At 48.1% G+C, this 18,972-nt stretch overlaps 1 long non-coding RNA gene across 1 annotated transcript in view; it reads left to right on the top strand.

Moving 5' to 3' along the window:
- LOC119972923 overlaps positions 1-18,104 on the top strand; it is a 31,048-nt gene extending 12,944 nt beyond the window's left edge. Inside the window, exon 3 of the long non-coding RNA XR_005462173.1 lies at positions 17,326-18,104. This is a non-coding gene — a long non-coding RNA (uncharacterized LOC119972923). The remainder of the gene's footprint in view (positions 1-17,325) is intronic.
- Positions 18,105-18,972: the final 868 nt, after the last annotated feature.

Below are 18,972 nucleotides of genomic sequence, written 5' to 3'. Positions count from 1 at the left end.
ATTCCTATTGGGTTGGGGCAGAGTACGATCCTGAATACTACAATCTCTGTGATAAAATTGGGGCCTGTAAACCCGCAGTACAAACTCTGTGGTCTGTATTTGAGTGTCCTGGCTGCGGATCCTGATTATATCTCATATCCATTGGTCACTAAGGATTATCATTACAATGTTAATTATTCAGTAAAATAAACCCATTGAACAGAAAACAACTCTCTTTATGGAAATAAATTACACCACTCAGCCTCCGCAGAGTGTTTGAGAGGCTCAGTTGCAGAATTAACGTTATCAGGGGACAGACTTTTAACATTTTTGTACATCAGCTGATTAATTACTCCAATTATGCTAAGGAGTAATAAAGATATTACTCTGGGGGAGGAAAGCCCAGAGTGTTTGGTTGACAAAGATCGTGCTGTTAATAGAAGCTATATTCAGAATCAATCTTGCTCTGTGCTCTGACTAACGTGGGGCGGGGGGGGGGGGGGGGGGGGGCGGTGAAGGAACGAGAGAACAAGCAAGGTGTTTGTTGTTTAATTGGTGTAATAAAGCTCGGAGGTGCATATGGCATCATGGCTTGTGAAGTTTGTACAATCTGACCGCAGTCATTATTCGTAAACCCAGCCTACAGCCCCAACCTGACCATTCCCAGTCTTAACCAAGGTGGGTTAGGGCTGCGGGCTGGCAGGGTAGAGGTAGGAAGGTGGGGAGATGGTTGTGCATTGGATTGACCAGCGAGCAGGATGCAGTTCAGTCACGGAAACATTTTATAGAGTCAGGGTGACTCCAATTTGATTGATCTTTTATTTTAACCAGCTGCAGGCCAGGTTTCCTGAGCCCAGGGAAACCTAATAGCTGAAGGAATGGGGGAAGGTTTAGCTCCAGAACAGCATTATTGATGGCCCAGCTGCACAATGGTTTTCCCGAGCTCAGGGTTTTTCAAAGTGCGGGTTACGAACCATGGGTGAGTCACCGGCGGGTGTCAGGAACGATCTGTCACACAGATCCCGCGGTGGTCCCTATTGCTGGTGAAGCATCTGATGGCGGCTACCATCTTTTGCACCAGAATGGTGGCCGTTGCCGCCTTTTGAATGAAAAGAAAGGAGGCCAGAAGCACCAGAAGAGAGCAGGCCATACACCCAGCATATGCTTTTGGTGCCAAATCACGGAATAGCGTTGCTTCCATTTTCCAGCAGCTGGCAAGAGGACTGTGAAGATGGATCACTTTCTGAAAAGTAAGACAGCCATAGGCTCAAATAGGCAGTACCTATTGGACAGGATCTCAGAACAGAATCTGCTGGATAGTGTTTCCCAGGAGAGTCCAGGATAAGACAGAGCAGTGCTAGTGTTAGTTCTGTACAGAGCACAAGGGCCTTTGGTTAACAGCCTACAAAGGAAAATATTAACGTGGGTACAAAACAGTATAAAGATGATTTCTTGAGGTATGGTTTTGTCAATTTATAGAAATCATAGAATTCCAACAGTGCAGAAGGAGGCCATTCAGCCCATCAAGTCTGCACCAGCCCTTACTTCGATAGAGCACCCTACCTAGGCCTAATCCCCCACTCCTAGCCCCGTAACCCCAGCTAACGTTTTGAGAAATTTAGCATGGCCTATTCACTTAACCTGCACATCTTAAGACTTTGGGAGGAAACCGGAGCACCCAGAGGAAACCCACGCAGACAGGGGGAGAAAGTGCAAAAACCACACAGACAGTCACCCGAGGTCGGAATCGAACCTGGGACCCTGGCACTGTGAGGCAACAGTGCCAACAACTGCAAATAAGGATGCAAAGCTCATGTGTGCTATATGCACGGAAGTACTGGCAAATGAGAGGAGAAGTTGCATATTTTGAAAGAGAAGTTGTGGGTGAAAAATTCCTTTTGAGGTTGGGACTCCAGAGTCAGTTATTGACTTACAGCTGATTCTTGGGCAGCACGGTGGCACAGTGGTTAGCACTGCTGCCTCATGGCCCCAGGTCACTGTTCGTGTGGTGTTTGCACATTCTCCATGTGTCTGCATGGATCCCACCCCACAACCCAAAGATGTGCAGGGTAGGTGGATTGGACAAGCTAAATTTCTCTTTTATTGAAAAAAAAAGAGAATTGGGTACTTTAAATTAAAAAAAAAACGTAAGAGCTGACTCCTAACTAGCTGACCTGTGATTCCACATTAAAAACATGTCAGATATCCATGTGGCGATCAGTATTCTGGAGTTCCACCTCCCAGGAGTATTCAGTGCTGAGTAAAACACGCCTTTTGTTGCTGTTGCCCATCACAACGTATGGTGTTGGATTTTACCTTTTCATAAAGATGAAGATGGCATAAAGGAACTGGCTAAAATCTGCACCTGAACTGTACATTGCTCTATCCTCCAGTAAACCTGATTCAACTGAGATCATAAGAGCCAAGCCGGCTTCCCCTTTCACATTATAGAGAAGCAAACGTGACGTGTGTTGCAAAAGACGGCTGGCATGGTTTGTGATGGTTGGCCGAAGTGGGTCGTGAAGGTCGGCTGGTGTGGGTCCCGAAGGTTGGCCCGTTGACAAAAGTGGGTCCCGGGAAAAAATGTTTGAAAAACACTACCCTCGACTCCCAATCTAACCTTTAAACCATTGCCACCCTTACTTCCCAGTCTGTGATCAGAATTCTGGAAATCAATTTTCACTGTAGAGGTGGGTAATCATTGCTAGGCCTGTTTTTGAGCCATAAACATATCTTAGGTGGGGAACTGGTTAAATTCAGATTTCTACGTGGGGAAGCTCTTAATTGGCGTGGGGACAGGCTTCCTGTCCAATTAAAGCCATTGAGGATGGGAATGGAGGTGGGTCAGAGTCAGTGTGAACTTAATTAGACTTCCTAAAGCAGCCATCACTGAGGCCGCTGCTCGTTCTGAGGGAGAGACCTGGTGAAGAAGACTTTCACTTTGCCAGAGAGAAGCCTGATGTCACCAGGAGCCAGGGGCATGGCACTCCAAACAGGTCATCCCTTCAAAACAAACTGGATCTAATGCTGGAGGCAGTGAGGGCGAGGAGTGAGGCTCTTTTCCTGGAGGCAGTGAAGCAGCAGTATCTCCTTGTTCATAGTCATCTCCCAATGCCTCCTCTCTTCTTTCTCAACTCCTGTATGCTTCAAAGGACTCAGCATCTTCAAGGTCCACATCCTCTCTGGAGGGCCATGTTATAGAGAAAGCCACAGACTAAGAAGATGCCTGAGACTCTTTGGGGGCAGTATTGGGGGATACCGTCCAATTAGTCCAGGCAGTTCTTGGAGGGAGTTTGTGTTTTGGTCGCAGACCAGTTAAACTTAGAGAGAGTTGAAGTCATTCCTTTGGGGAATCTCACTGGCCAGTTACCGGACGCCTTGTTGGTCATGTGGGTACAATCGAAGATGTCTTGCACCTGGGAGAATCCAGAGATGGAGGTGAAACCCAATGCCCTCTGTACCAAGAAGGTCACGTTAGTCTTTAAACTAATGTTTGGTCAAGCTCTAGCAAACTGGGCATCGGTGACCAGCAAAATGGGCTGCAGCTGTTTTTGAGATGCCTATGAGCTCTGTGGCTGAATCTTGGAAGAAATCAGATGTGAAAAAGTGGAAGATCATTTTTGCAACTTGGTAATTTGGTGCAGTGAGGTAAATCAGCAAAGGTAAGTGGAAAATCTAATTCTGCTGTTTTTCAGTTAAAAGTGCAGTGTGTAGCTTAGTGTCTGATTGATTGAAGCTGCCCCCACCCTAATTGCTGAGAGGCAGTTATCTGTCAATCACCTGAGGCCTGTTTAGGGGCACATTGTATTCTTCTCTTTGAAGTTAAGGTATGTTTTGAGTCATCGGTTAGCTGAGGTCTGTATAAAAGACAGACAGACAGCGCACACAGTAAGCTAGCGCTTTTCCAGGAGGAATGTCAGGATAGATAGGATGAATGCGTGGCTCGAGAGATGGTGCAAGAGGGAGGGATTCAAATTCCTGGGGCATTGGGACCGGTTCTGGGGGAGGTGGGACCAGTACAAACCGGACGGTCTGCACCTGGGCAGGACTGGAACCGATGTCCTAGGGGGGGTGTTTTCTAGAGCTGTTGGGGAGGGTTTAAACTAATGTGGCTGGGGAATTGGAACCGATGCAGGAAGTTGGAAGGTAGTAAAACAGGGACAGAAGCAAAATGAAGTAAGGGGAAAAGTGCAAGGCAGAGAAGACATAGTCAAAAATCTAAAAGGGCGACAGTACAAGGTACAGTGACTGAGGGGAGCTCAGCAGCGCCGGCCCTAGGGTTGCTGGCGCCCCGGGCAAGCTGAACTTCGGCGCCCTTGGGGGGGGGGGGGCGGGGGCCGGGGGGGGGGGGGCGGGGGCGGGCCGGGGGGCGGGGGGGGCCGAGCCCGAGGCGGGGGGGAGGGCGAGCCCGAGGCGGGGAGGGGCCGAGCCCGAGGCGGGGGGCCGAGGCGGAGGGGGGCGGGCCCGAGGCGGGGGGGGGCGGCCCCGAGGCGCGGGGGCGGGGCCGAGGGCGGACGGAGGGGGCAGCCCTGGGGGAGGGCGGCCACCGCGCATGCGCTGGTTGGCACCGGCTCAACTGCGCATGCGTGGGACCCGAGTCTCTGGCGCCCCCTAGCACATGGCGCCCCGGGCGACTGCCCGAGTTGCAGGTGCCTTGGGCCGGCCCTGGAGCTCAGTGAATAGGCCCAGTAATAACAAAAGGAATAAAACTGGAGATGTTAAGATTCAAAACAGAGGTAAAAAAACCAACATAAGTGTACTTTACCTGAATGCTCGTAGTATTCGGAATAAAGTAAATGAGTTGATGGCACAAATCATTGTAAATTACTATGATTTAGTGGCCATTACTGAAACATGGTTAAAGGATGGTCACGACTGGGAGTTAAATATCCGAGGGTATCAAACTATTCGGAAGGACAGAGTGGATGGTAAGGGAGATGGTGTTGCTCTGTTATTTAAGGATGACATCCGGGCAATAGTAAGGGATGACATCGGTGCTATGGAGGATAAGGTTGAATCCATTTGGGTGGAAATCAGGAATAGTAAGGCGAAAAAGTCACTGATAGGAGTAGTCTATCGGCCACCAAATAGCAACGTTATGGTGGGGCAGGCAATAAACAAAGAAATAACTGATGCATGTAGAAATGGTACAGCAGTTATCATGGGGGATTTTAATCTACATGTCAATTGGTTTAACCAGGTCGGTCAAGGCAACCTTGAGGAGGAGTTTATAGAATGTATCCGCGATAGTTTCCTAGAACAGTATGTAATGGAACCTACGAGGGAACAAGCGGTCCTAGATCTTGTCCTGTGTAATGAGGCAGGATTGATTCATGATCTCATAGTTAGGGATCCTCTCGGAAGGAGCGATCACAATGTGGTGGAATTTAAATTACAGATGGAGGGTGAGAAAGTAAAATCAAATACTAGTGTTTTGTGTTTAAACAAAGGAGAGTACAAGGGGATGAGAGAAGAACTAGCTAAGGTAGACTGGGAGCTAAGACTTTATGGTGGAACAGTTAAGGAACAGTGGAGAGCCTTCCAAGCGATTTTTCACAGTGCTCAGCAAAGGTTTATACCAACAAAAAGGAAGGACGGTAGAAAGAGGGAAAATCGACCGTGGATATCTAAGGAAATAAGGGAGAGTATCAAATTGAAGGAAAAAACATATAGAGTGGCAAAGATTGCTGGGAGATCAGAGGACTGGGAAATCTTTAGGGGGCAACAGAAAGCTACTAAAAAAGCTATAAAGAAGAGTAAGGTAGAGCATGAGAGTAAACTTGCTCAGAATATAAAAACAGACAGTAAATGTTTTTACAAATATATAAAACAAAAAAGAGTGGCTAAGGTAAATATTGGTCCTTTAGAGGATGAGAAGGGAGTTTTAATAATGGGAAATGAAGAAATAGCTGAGGAACTGAACAGGTTTTTTGGGTCGGTCTTCACAGTGGAAGACACAAATAATATGCCAGCGACTGATAGAAATGAGGCTATGACAGGTGAGGACCTTGAGAGGATTGTTATCACTAAGGAGGTAGTGATGGGCAAGCTAATGGGGCTAAAGGTAGACAAGTCTCCTGGCCCTGATGGAATGCATCCCAGAGTGCTAAAAGAGATGGCTAGGGAAATTGCAGATGCACTAGTGATAATTTACCGAAATTCACTAGACTCTGGGGTGGTCCCGGTGGATTGGAAATTAGCAAACGTGACGCCACTGTTTAAAAAAGGAGGTAGGCAGAAAGCAGGAAATTATAGGCCAGTGAGCTTAACTTCGGTAGTAGGGAAGATGCTGGAATCTATCATCAAGGAAGAAATTGCGAGGCATCTGGATAGAAATTGTCCCATTGGGCAGGCGCAGCATGGGTTCGTAAAGGGCAGGTCATGCCTAACTAATTTAGTGGACTTTTTTGAGGACATTACCAGTGCAGTAGATAACGGGGAGCCGATGGATGTGGTATATCTGGATTTCCAGAAAACCTTTGACAAGGTGCCACACAAAAGGTTGCTGCATAAGATAAAGATGCATGGCATTAAGTGTAAAGTAGTAGCATGGATAGAGGATTGGTTAATTAATAGAAAGCAAAGAGTTGGGATTAATGGGTGTTTCTCTGGTTGGCAATCAGTAGCTAGTGGTGTCCCTCAGGGATCCGTGTTGGGCCCACAATTGTTCACAATTTACATAGATGATTTGGAGTTGGGGACCAAGGGCAATGTGTCCAAGTTTGCAGATAACACTAAAATGAGTGGTAAAGCGAAAAGTGCAGAGGATACTGGAAGTCTGCAGAGGGATTTGGATAGGTTAAGTGAATGGGCTAGGGTCTGGCAGATGGAATACAATGTTGACAAATGTGAGGTAATCCATTTTGGTAGGAATAACAGCAAACGGGATTATTATTTAAACGATAAAATATTAAAGCATGCCGCTGTTCAGAGAGACATGGGTGTGCTAGTGCATGAGTCACAGAAGGTTGGTTTACAAGTGCAACAGGTGATTAAGAAGGCAAATGGAATTTTGTCCTTCATTGCTAGAGGGATGGAGTTTAAGACTAGGGAGGTTATGTTGCAATTGTATAAGGTGTTAGTGAGGCCACACCTGGAGTATTGTGTTCAGTTTTGGTCTCCTTACTTGAGAAAGGACGTACTGACGCTGGAGGGTGTGCAGAGGAGATTCACTAGGTTAATCCCAAAGCTGAAGGGGTTGGATTACGAGGAGAGGTTGAGTAGACTGGGACTATACTCATTGGAATTTAGAAGGATGAGGAGGGTTCTTATAGAAACATTTAAAATTATGAAGGGAATAGATAGGATAGATGCGGGCAGGTTGTTTCAACTGGCGGGTGATAGCAGAACTAGGGGACATGGCCTCAAAATAAGGGGAAGTAGATTTAGGACTGAGTTTAGGAGGAACTTCTTCACCCAAAGGGTTGTGAATCTATGGAATTCCTTGCCCAGTGAAGCAGTTGAGGCTCCTTCATTACATGTTTTTAAGGTAAAGATAGATAGTTTTTTGAAGAATAAAGGGATTAAGGGTTATGGCTGTTCGGGCCGGAAAAAGGAGCTGAGTCCACAAAAGATCAGCCATGATCTCATTGAATGGCGGAGCAGGCTCGAGGGGCCAGATGGCCTACTCCTGCTCCTAGTTCTTATGTTCTTATCACAGTGACTTTACTGACAGGGCATAGTGACAATTCTTTGAGGTGTGAGCTCTTCAGTCATGAGAGCACACATGTATGTACATGTCTACCAGGAGAGTCACATTGTCATGTGACACTGCTTCTTGGCCATCACTAGGTAGATCCCGTGCTGAGGGTTTGGCCTCTCTTGTCTTCCTGCCCTTCTTCCCTCTCCTGGGCATTCCTGATGCTAATGTTTAACTGTGGAAGGTTTTGCCCCTTAATCCAACAAGGCCTGTTACATTATTTGGAGCAATACATGTTACTCATTTGTTTATGCCGAGTTAAACTTACCTTTGATGATGATGAAAAATCTTCCTTAGATTTATGATTCTCCATCTTATCAATGCTGTGAATATTGATATGTTGTTGTTTCTCTGTTGGAGTCTGATATATCACTGTTGACTTGCATTGGGAAGCAAAGTGGTTAAGTTTGGAGCACTTTAAACAACTCTTTCTTTGTGCAGGGCATTTCCCCTTTAAATAGGCGTTAACACATCGGTAGCACGTCATGACATTATCTCTCTGACGCATGATGCACGTTTGCACATGAGTAGATTTCTTCTCTTGAGCCCCGCATTTTTGTTCCAACTGCGCATGTCCCGAGCTAGAGAGTGCGCGCGCAAGATGGCTGCCATCCCGAATGTGCTTCTTTGCTGCCTGCGACACCACTTTAACACTCTCAACCTCGTGGTGGTCTTCCGTGCCTTTTTCTCAGTGATAAAACTCCAAATATTGATTTCTGCTTTGCTCATGCAAAATACATTTTTTGATAGTGATTTTGAGCGTTGCATCGTTTTGTCTCAATAATGCTTCTCTCAAGCTTTCATCATAAAGTCCATAAACAATCTGATCCCTTATTAGTGAATCATGCAAATCAGCAAAATTACATATTTGTGCAGTTTTAAGTCGGTGACGAACCTTGTGATCGTGTTTTTTGCAAACTTTTATGAAATCTGAAACGCTCCAGGATTTCATTAGTCTGGATCATGCAGTGGTCATCAAACTTCGTGATTATCACAATAAATTAGCTTTTACCTTCACATTCTGAGAATATAAATGAGTTATATATCGCTACAGCTTGCTGACCTGCCATTGACAGTAGCTGTGCTATTCTTCTGGCTTCAGAGGCAGTATTTAGATCATGGGCGGAATTGTCCAACCCCCCGCAGGATCGGAGAATCACCCGGGGCCAGCGTAAAACCCTCCCCCGCCATGGCCGGAATTCTCCGCCACCCGGGAATCGGCGGGGACGGGAATCGCACTGCGCCGGTCGGTGGGCCCCCCGCGGCGATTCTCCGGCCCACAATGGGCCAAAGTCCCATCGCTGACAGGCCGTTCCCGCCGGCGGTAATCAGAGCACCTCTGATGCCGGCGGGAGCAGGCGGCGCGAGCGGACCCCGGGGTCCTGAGGGGGGTGTGGGGCAATCTGACCCTGGGGGGTACCCGCACGGTGGCCTGGCCCGCGATCGGGGCCCACCGATCGGCGGGCGGGCCTGTGCCATGGGGGCACTCTTTTTCTTCCGCCGCCACCACGGCCTCCACCATGGCGGAGGCGGAAGAGACCCCCTCCACCGCGCATGCGCCGGGGTGACGTCAGCGGCCGCTGACGCTCAGGTGCATGCGCGGGCTCAGGCTGGCCGGTGAAGGCCTTTCGTCCAGCCGTGGCGCCAGTCGGCTGGGCGGCAAAGGCCGTTCGCGCCGGTCGGCGGGACGCCAACCACTCCGGCACGGGCCTAGCCCCTAAAGGTGCAGAGAATTCCGCACCTTTGGGGAGGCCCGACGCTGGAGTGGTTCTTGCCACTCCGGTACGCCGGGACCCCCCCGCCCCATCGGGTAGGGGATAATCCCGGCCCATGTGCTTCCAAATAAAGTTGGAACTGTGGCTAAAAGAGTTTCCAGTTTAAATTTAAATTCCCAGTAGTTTTCAACTGCCGTGGAGATTGAACGTGGTCCATCGAATCGATTGGTTGTCGAAGATCCGATTGCAGCAAAATCTTCCACAGTTGAATAGTCGGTACTGGATTTTTCTCTTTTTCTTGCCTAATCTTACTAGTAATCTTTCTTAAAGCTTTTATTCTGGTACCATGTTATATTACTTGGAGTAATATATGTTCCTCATTTGTTTATGCGGAGTTGAACTTAACTTTGATGACGATGAATACTCAAAATCGCCCAGTGATAATAAATAATTTATTGAGTAACTAATCAATTAACTTGTGAGTTTGATTCTTCAATACTTTTATGAGTAGTCAAATTAAACAAGATAGAATTATATTAACTATGAATATTATACTTTGCATTCTGAGTTAACAGGACAGCACGGTAGCACAGTGGTTAGCACAGTTGCTTCATGGCTTCAGGGTCCCAGTTTCGATTCCCGGCTTGGGTCAATGTCTGTGCGGTGTCTGCATGTTCTCCCCGTGTTTGCGTGGGTTTCCTCCGGATGCTCCGGTTTCCTCTCACAATCCAAAGATGTGCGGGTTAAGTGGATTGGCCATGCTAAATTGCCCTTAGTGTCCAAAAAGGTTACGTTGAGTTATGGGGATCGGGTGGAAGTGTGGGCTTTGGTAGGGTGCTCTTTCCAAGGGCTGGTGCAGGCTAGATGGGCTGAATGGCCTCCTTCAGCACTGCAAATTCTCTGATTCTATAACTATACTTCTGTTCTCTAGCCACAACACACCCGAAGAGAGCGGGAAAACAGATTGAGCTTGTATTTATACTCCCTTTTAGTGATCATCTGACTGTACTGACTACACATCAACCCTTCTTGTATATACATATACAGAGATCACTACAAGGCCCAAAATCAGGCAGCCGTGTGCCCATTGCCAACTGAAACTTACCTTCTGGGTAGACGTTGCCCAATTATCCTTGGCAACATTGCTCCCTGCTTATTTTCCCCCATTGCATTATGTGGCATTGAGTGTCCACTTTCCCTACCATCTGTGCAGTGTCAAAAATTACAAAATGCCCAGGCCTCTCCTACCTTGTCCAACTGACCCCCTTATGGGATGATGCTGTGGGCCAGACATGACTGAATCCTCGCTGTGTATATGTCTTCTCACAGCTGGTCCAAACTGACAATTGTATAGCTTGGAGACATTCGGGTCTGCACGCTTTGGTTAACCAAATCAGCTAAATCAACAAATTAAGGGATCAATTAAAATGTAGCCTCTCAAAGGGATATTGCATTGAGGTAAAGAGAATCTCAAAGGAAGCTTCTGAAATCTGCACACCCTCTAAATATTTCCCCTTCATCTTCAACAAGCTGTACATGAGCTTTGTAACTAATTTAATTGGCTTCAATCGAATGGAATGCAGGATTCCCTTAGTTAATTTGATCTTGTTTACTTAGTTCTTGTGTTATTAAAGCAGTTGGAAAGCAGGATCCCTGTCCCATCCCACCCTTCTTCCTGTCTTGTGATTAAGGTCGGCACTGGACCAATGCCCTGAAATTGACATGCCGTACGGCACTACACCCTCACCCCCTCAGCGGCCACACCCACCACCTCCTTTCCTGCCTTCAGGGGATCCCGCAAGTTTAGGTCCTGATGTCCAACAGACCTCTCTTCAATGTCTGACCTTTAGTATCCAGCCCCAGCACAACTCCCCTGTCCAGCTCGTATCAAATCCTATTCAATTCAGTTGACCTCCAGGAAACACATACTTCCAGGTTTCCGAATACTAAACATCCACCCAAGCTCCACTCCTATTATTATCTAGCCTTAGAATCCAACTCAGAAAAAGACATGCCAAGCTGACCTCAGAACATGTAGACCCAAAGCTTCCATGTATTGACAGGAAGCCATGGCTCGCCGATACTGAGCTAGAAAAATCCCAACAAACAGTTCGACTCTAACAGCAGCCTCAGGCCTGCGTCGGGACACCCAAAACAGGCCAGAGCGAGGCGAAGTTTGAATGTAGCCAGGGACCACTGTTGTTTGTGATATACATAAATTATCTGGACAAGGTATAGGTGGTCTGATTGCCAAGTTTGCAGATGTTACTAAGATTGGTGGAGTGGCAGATGGCGAGGGGACTGTCAGAGAAGACAGCAAAATATAGATAGATTGGAGAGTTGGGCAGAGAAATGGCAGATGGAGTTCAATCCAGGCAAATGCGAGATGATGCATTTTGGAAGATCCAATTCAAGAGCGGACTATACGGTCAATGGAAGGGTCCTGGGGAAAATTGATGTACAGAGAGATCTGGGAGTTCAGGTCCACTGTACTCTGAAGGTAGCAACGCAGGTTGATAGAGTGGTCAAGAAGGCATACAGCATGCTTGCCTTCATTGGACGGGGTATTGAGTACAAGAGTCGGCAGGCCATGTTACAGTTGTATAGGACTTTGGTTCGGCCACATTTGGAATACTGCGTGCAGTTCTGGTCGCCACATTACCAGAAGGATGTGGATGCTTTAGCGAGGTGCAGAGGAGGTTTACCAGGATGTTGCCTGGTATGGAGGGTGCTAGCTATGAAGAAAGGTTGAGTAGATTAGGATTGTTTTTGTTGGAAAGACGGAGGTTGAGGGGGAACCTGATTGAGGTCTACAAAATTATGAGAAGTATCGACAGGGTGGATAGCAACAAGCTTTTTCCAAGAGTGGGGGTGTCAATTACAAGGGGTCACGATTTCAAGGTGAGAGGGGGAAAGTTTAATGGAGATGTGCGTGGAAAGTTTTTTACGCAGAGGGTAGTGGATGCCAGGAAGGAACGCTTTGCCAGCTGAGGTGGTAGAGGCGGGCACGATAGCATCATTTAATCATTTGAGATGCATCTGGATAGAGATATGAATGGGCGGGGAACAGAGGGAAGTAGATCCTTGGAAAATAGGTGACAGGTTTAGATAAAGGATCTGGATCGGCGCAGGCTGGGAGGACCGAAGGGCCTGTTCCTGTGCTGTAATTTTCTTTGTTCTTTGTTATGTCACCTTGTGACGGGGAACGAAGGAAATGTACATTGAGGGCAGGGCTTAAAACTGCAGGTAAACCTGAAGACAACAAGCAACAGATTTCACACCTGTGTTAAAGATATGTTCAAGTTATTTTGATCCTTCTTCGTTATTTCTTTTAAACAGTTAATGCTATCCTTGTTGTTTCTTTTAAAGTGTAATTTTAAATTTTATTTTTCCTGATTTTGATGTAATATTTATAAGAGAAGATTTTGATGTAATATTTGATGATTTTTGATGTAATATTTAGAAGTGAACATAGGTTTTGTTATTTGTTTTAAATTTGTGAAACTTCTTTTAAAACCTGCACTATATTATTGTGTAACTTTACTCGTGGCGTGTGTAAAAGTGTTTGTTTTAAGTTAAAATATGGCAACTGAAAATTTAGTTGTGAAAAAGAGAAGTGAGGACTTCACGAACGATGACGTGGATTTTTTTTTGTTTTTTGTTTGGATTTGTTTGTTTATTGTCTCGTGTACCGAGGTACAGTGAAAAGTATTTTTATGCAAGCAGCTCAACAGATCATTCAGTACATGGGAAGAAAAGGGAATTAAACAGAATTCAAGAAAATACATGAGGATACATAACAGGGCACACAATATATGCAATGTACTACATAAGCATTGGCATCGGATGAAGCATACATGGGTGTAGTGTTAATGAGGTCAGTCCATAAGAGGGTCATTTAGGAGTCTGGTGACAGTGGGGAAGAAGCTGTTTTTGAGTCTGTTCGTGCGTGTTCTCAGACTTCTGAATCTCCTGCCCGATGGAAGAAGTTGGAAAAGTGAGTAAGCTGGGTGGGAGGGATCCTTGATTATGCTTCCTGCTTTCCCCCGGCAGCGGGAGGTGTAGATGGAATCAATGGATGGGAGGCAGGTTCGTGTGATGGACTGGGCGGTATTCACGACTCTCTGAAGTTCCTTGCGGTCCTGGGCCGAGCAGTTGCCATACCAGGCTGTGATACAGCCCGATAGTTTGCTCTCTATAGTGCATCTGTACAAGTTGGTAAGGGTTAATGTGGACATGCCAAATTTCCTTAGTTTCCTGAGGAAGTATAGGCGCTGTTGTGCTTTCTTGGTGATAGCGTCGACGTGAGTGGACCAGGATAGATTTTTGGTGATGTGCACCCCTAGGAATTTGAAACTGCTCACCATCTCTACCTCGGCTCCGTTGATGCGGACAGGTGTGTGTACAGTACTTTGCTTCCTGAAGTCGATGACCAGCTCTTTAGTTTTGCTGGAATTGAGGGAGAGATTGTTGTCGTTACACCACTCCGCTAGGTTCTCTATCTCCCTCCTGTATTCGGACTCGTCGTTATTCGAGATCCGGCCCACTATGGTCGTATCGTCAGCAAACTTGTAGATGGAGTTGGAACCAAGTTTTGCCATGCAGTCGTGTGTGTACAGGGAGTAGAGTAGGGGGCTAAGTACGCAGCCTTGCGGGGCACCGGTATTGAGGGCTATTGTGGAGGAGGTGTTGGTGTTCATTCTTACTGACTGTGGTCTGTTGGTCAGAAAGTCAAGGATCCAGTTGCAGAGTAGAGAGCCAAGTCCTAGGTTTTGGAGCTTTGATATGAGCTTGGCTGGGATTATGGTGTTGAAGGCGGAAATGTAGTCAATAAATAGGAGTCTGATGTTGGAGTCCTTGTTTTCGAGATGCTCTAGGGATGAGTGTAGGGCCAGGGAAATGGCGTCTGATGTGGACCGGTTGCGACGGTATGCGAATAGAAGTGGGTCAAGGCGTTCCGGGAGTATGGAGGTGATGCGCTTCATGATCAGCCTCTCGAAGCACTTCATTACAACTGACGTCAGGGCCACCGGGCGGTAGTCATTGAGGCACGTTGCCTGGTTCTTCTTTGGTACCGGTATGATGGTGGTCTTCTTGAAGCAGGTGGGGACCTCGGAGTGGAGTAGGGATAGGTTAAAGATGTCTGTGAATACCTCTGCCAGCTGGTATGCGCAGGCTCTGAGTGCACGACCAGGGATCCCGTCCGGGCCCATCGCCTTCCGTGGGTTCTCACAAACAAACAAAACAAAAACAAAACAAACAAAATCTGTCCCCACACGGGAAGGCGGCCCACCACCGCTGTGAACAAAAGAAGATCGGATGGGCCCGCCGGATCTGCAGCTACTCACCGTCATGGAGCAGAGAGCGATGGACCTGGTCAGTGGAGTGGAGGTGTGGGCAATTTGAGAAGCGGAGAATGGCATAGGGCGAACTAGTGAGTCTGTAATCCATTGCAATGTCCCTATGGCACGTTAGCCACCCCTCCCCACACCACAGCTACCCGAGACCTCAACATGTGTCTTGTCTTGTGTCTTGCAGGGTCACCTTCTGAAGAGGCGGCACCGCCTGGTGTCCCTCGCCCCAAGTCGCAACCCCGCAACACCCCGGAGTACCAGTCTGGGGGCGACACTGACTGCTTGTCACTGCTGTCATCAACACCCTCCACCATCCCAGAGACTCTCACCTGGGTTGGTCATTTTAGTGAAGAGGCTCCTGGGACACTCTCTGGTGCACATGACACACAGGTTGTGGTTCATCAGGTGGAGGTAGGAACCGCCGAAGAGGCAGATAGCTGGAGGGTGGCCCGAACACAGGAAATAGCTGCAGTCCAGAGAGGTCTCGGGCTTATGGAAAGGACGGCCCCATCAATGGTGGAGATACAATCGCAAAGTCGGGGACTACAGGAGGGGTTGACAGCAAGCTTTCAGCACCTGTAGGAGCAGGAGGCAGTGCCGACAATGCATGCTACGCAGGCCAATACCACTCGGGTCACATCCACGGTGGAAGCCTTGGGTGCTAGGCTCACGGCCATGGGTCAGGACGTCTAAGGTCTGGGGCACAGTGTGCGGGTGGTGTCTGGGGCACAGGACAGGGCAGCCATGTCACAGGCAACCATGTACCAGGGCATGGACATTGCTGCAGCGCTCCGGAGCCTGGCCCAATCAGAACGGGGCATGGCTCCATACATTGGCCAGATGCTGGCTGACCTGAGCCAGGCACAGAGGTACCTGACATGGTCACTGAGTTACATGGCACAGTCCCTGAGACATGGCACAATCCTAAAAGGAAGTCCCTGTGCTCCATGGCCACGAGGGCTGAGACTCTGATTGGGATGAGAGCGTGTCTCCAGGACTGACAGTGCCAGGGGATGGCAGAGCTCCCATAGCTCATTCCAGCTGTGCCCTCGTCCAAGGGTATCCCAGGTCCAGGTGCCATTGGGAACCTGCCAGGAGTGGGCAGTGTGAGAGGCTAGTGATGCGGAGTGCGGGTGTTGGAAGATGGCACGAGCCAAAGCCCCTAGGTCATAGAATCCATAGAATTTACGGTGCACCTGCCCTTGGAAAGAGCACCCTACTGAAGCCGTCTCCTCCACCCTATCCCAGTAACCCCACCTAATGTTTTTGGATACTAAGAAAAATTTAGCATGGCCAATCCACCTAACCCGCACATCTTTGGACTGTGGGAGGAAACCAGAGCACCCGGAGGAAACCCACGCAGACACAGGAAGAATGTGCAGACTCCGCACAGACAGTGACCCCAGCGGGGAATTGAACCTGGACCCTGGAGCTGTGAAGTAACTGTGCTAACCACTGTGCCACTGAGCTGCTCAGTCAGAGGTACTCCCCAGGGTCACCCTTAGAGGTGGCAGGGGATTGGGCCAGAGATCTGTGGGGGCACCATGTGGTAGGGCCTATCCGGTGAGTGACCCATCACCACTCACCCTCCCCCTCCCCCCGCCTCCCCTGAAGGTCTGTGTGCCTGTATGATGGACTGGCCAGCATGCATGCAGGGATCACCCGAGTGGACACTGGAATGTGACACCGGGGCAGGAGTCAGATTGTGCCAAACGATGCAGAGTACCAGAGCTCATCGCACTGTGGGCACTCATCATCTTTCATCCCATGGACCAGGCCTGCTGATACTGCCAACCCCGGGCCAACACCCTGTGGTGAAGCTGGTGGGAATCTCAGACAAAGCCTGGCGTTCCTCTTCCTCCTCCAGTATACCGTCCTTCTGCTGCATGGTGTTTTGGAGGACACAGCAGGCCACCACGATGTGGGAGACCCTCCTAAGGCTATACTGAAGGGCCCAATAGAGCGGTCCAGGCCATACGACTGGTGGCACTCTGTACATTGCCGGGATACAGTGGCAGTCTGCGGAGTGCGCAGCCAGATGGCTGCCTTGCGGACTGCAGCAATGGCGGGCCATCGCCGAACACCCTGGTCCCAAGGGACACCCCAAACCCACGGCCCATCTCCTGGTCATCCTTCGCTACTCCCCCCTGCCCTGGCAGATGCGCCTCAGCCAGCGGCACAGCTCTCAAGCAATTGTTGCACCTTTTTGAACCTTTTCCTACCTCCTCTCTCTCCCTTAGCAGCGATGATGCCATTTTTACGTACCACAAGTGAACCGTGTTGGCGCTCCATTGTGTGCCCGGAGCCAACCTCTATTTTTGGCTGATGCCCGATTCTCCGCCAGATCGCGATTTGCGATACCTGTATTGCTGGACGGAGAATTCTGCTGTTGGGAGTGTTCACTGACCGGAAGTGGATTATTGTCTGAAGGACCTCACTCCACAGGAGGACCGTCCTTGGCTGTTGTTGGGTCTCTCAAAGCCTGAAGTCAAGTTAAGAAGAAAAGTTAATTGATCATATCATCAAGATGGCAGATAATTTTGTGCAAAAATAATTGTGTTTTCTTTGACTTTCACAGATGGCATGGTGACAGCAGAGCAGAATGTAGATGACTCTCATGCAGCAGCAGAGATCACTCTGAGAGATTTGACAGATTGCAGTAGTGCACTGCTGAAGCTGCAGCAGAGGAGCACGAGGTTTTCAAACAGGCTGATAGCTCAGACTTTGATTGTGACGTTCAGCAAGATAAGAGTGAATGAGGAGGGGGAGGCTTCCGAAGATTTGACTGCTGTGTTGGAGGAAGAGCACTCAGAGCCTTCAGGAGATGAGGAACCTTTTGACCTTGCCAGTGGAAGACCCCGCACATCCTGAACTCAATTTGCAAATAGTACAGACGTCATTGATGATTCGCTGTAACGGAAGTGGCTGGATGTTTTGAGGCCAGTGCAAGGACCCAAGATAAATCCTTAACAAATGTTTCCCAACAGCTCCAAAGAGTTGCTAAGGTCAATGGCTTCCCAGACTTCTCAGCAATTGCATCAGCTGCTGAGACTGCAAAAGGACACTTGTTTACAGAAAAATGAGCTGCTGAGTCAGAAAGATAACATCTGCAACTGATTATTAAAGTGATGACACCTGGGGCTGCCCCGTTCGGAGTTAGTTATTGCTGGGCAAGATGCAGTGTCATCAGGGTCAGGGAAGCAAGAGATTCCGCGAACAGGGAAGGGCCTGGGAGTGACACAGGAGGAATTAGAGTCCTCCTCCCTCTAACAATTCTAACTCTAGCTTAACCACCCCTCCTCTTATGCATGCCCCTTTTTTAATTGTTATCCACAGTTGGTCGGCAACTTGATATGAGATTTATTTTGTAACATCTGGGGCGGGATTCTCTGTCCTGCCAGACCCGTTTTCCTGCATGGCGCGCTCCTGCCAGCAGGGGGATTCTCTGTTCCTGCAGGCGGATAATGGGGCTTCCTATTGTGGGCCACCTCACGCCATAAAGAAACCCGCGGGCGTGGGTCGCTGCCGACGGGGCGGAGAATCCCGCCAACAGAAAATCCCACCGACGGAAAATACCGTCGACGGAAAATCCCGTAGCTGAGTTTTTAAAATTTGTATTTATAATTATTATTTTTCTGACTTGTTTGCCTCAATTATATTATATGTTTGAATTGTCTCAAGTTTAAATGTTGTGTTTTGATGTTTGATGAAAATATTTGTAGAGATTTGAAAAGTTCAATGGTAAACATTTATTAACAGAAATATTGATTTAACTTCACGTTTAACTTTAGCAGCTGCAGTGTGATCTTTCGTTTAATAAGAACCTCAACTTTTCCAGATTTCTTGCACTAAAATATATTTTCTCACTTAAGCACAACAATTCTGTTGTCTTTTTGTAAAGGCGAAGGGGAGGGAGGGGAGCGGGGAAGAGGTAGAGAAGTGAGGAGGGAAGGTTTTCTTAACTTTACAAGATCACTGTCAAAAGCAGCAGTGACCAGGTGATCTAGATCTGCTTTTGCATCACCGGGAGCCTCGGCTTGCACTTGCACACCTGCTCCAGGAGGTATGTCTGCATTAGGTTCCATATTGCCCTCCTTCAACTCCTCCATTTCTGGTGGCAAGACATCTACTGGGTGAACGTTCAGTCCATGCTGAAGGGCAAGCAACAATCTTTGTCATTATCTTCAGTGCACACTGTACCATGCCCCCATACATGTCCATACAT

The sequence above is a fragment of the Scyliorhinus canicula genome, chromosome 10 (genome assembly GCF_902713615.1).
Source record: "Scyliorhinus canicula chromosome 10, sScyCan1.1, whole genome shotgun sequence".
Lineage (NCBI taxonomy): Eukaryota > Metazoa > Chordata > Chondrichthyes > Carcharhiniformes > Scyliorhinidae > Scyliorhinus > Scyliorhinus canicula.
The sequence above is the reverse complement of the archived record's forward strand: the minus strand, read 5'-3'. Positions and strand labels throughout refer to the sequence as shown.